This window comes from Trachemys scripta, chromosome 8, assembly GCF_013100865.1.
Source record: "Trachemys scripta elegans isolate TJP31775 chromosome 8, CAS_Tse_1.0, whole genome shotgun sequence".
Classification (NCBI taxonomy): domain Eukaryota; kingdom Metazoa; phylum Chordata; order Testudines; family Emydidae; genus Trachemys; species Trachemys scripta.
In genome coordinates, this window is record NC_048305.1 from 45,936,487 (window position 1) to 45,937,620 (window position 1,134).

Below are 1,134 nucleotides of genomic sequence, written 5' to 3' on the forward strand. Positions count from 1 at the left end.
CTCTGCCTTGTGGCCAGCCCCTGGACCAAGGACTGAGCTATGCCAATCTCTGACCCAGAGGAGAACCCCGAAGGAAGGGAGCTGCCAAGACTGCCACCAAGTGAGTACCCTGAGGAGCTGCCAGGACTTCTGCCAGACAATTACCCCATGGAAATTGGGGATCCATGAGCAACGGAGTCCTACAGGCAGGGGTAGGAAGTAGCCCAGGGAAGCCAGACATTAGTCTGGTTGTGTGGCCAGAAAATGAGTCAGTGTTTTTCAGTAACTGCCCTGCTGACATAGTGTTGGGACCACCCACCATTGTTAGAGGCTTGGGCTGGGACCTAGTGGAGTAGGGTGGGCCCAGGTCCCCTAGGGGGGATGGTGGCTTAGTCAACTGAGGTCAGCAGGCCTACTCACATAGGCTAAAGACTGCCTATTGCTCTGCCCACCCAGATCCCCAGACGGTGTTTGCTGCCTGCTCCAGCATGAAGATTGTAGCTAAAGGATCAGAGTTCTTAGACTGTCAATTGCTGTCTGCCCAAGCCAGGAGGTCTTGGGCTAAAGACTGCTTGTTGCTTTGCCCACCCAGAGGTTCAGAGCCCTAGCCTGCTAATTGACACCCTTACTGACATAGTGAGACAGAGTAGCCTCCCTTGGAGCCTGATGGGAAGGGACAGCCACAGAATCACTACATGGACAAACTGGAGAAAGTCCAGAGGAGAGGAACAAAAATGATTAAAGGTTTAGGAAACATGACCTACGAGGAAAGATTGAAATAAATGAGCTTGTTTAGTCTGGAGAAGAGAAGACTGAGGAGGGACATATTAGTCTTCAAGTATGTAAAAGGTTGTCATAAAGAGGAGGTTGATAAATTGTTTTCCTTAACCACTGAAGTCAGGACAAGAAGTAATGGGATTAAAATGCAGCAAGGAAGGTTTAGGTTGGACATTAGGAAAAACTTCTTAACTGTCAGGGTGGTTAAGCACTGAAATAAATTACCTAAGGAGGTAATGGAATTTCCACCACTGACGGTTTTTAAGAACAGATTAGACAAACATTTGTCAGGGATGGTCTAGATAATTCTTAGTCCTGCCTCTGTCCAAATGAGTGTAAAATGCTACTAAAATCAGAATGCTAAAGATTTGCATCCTG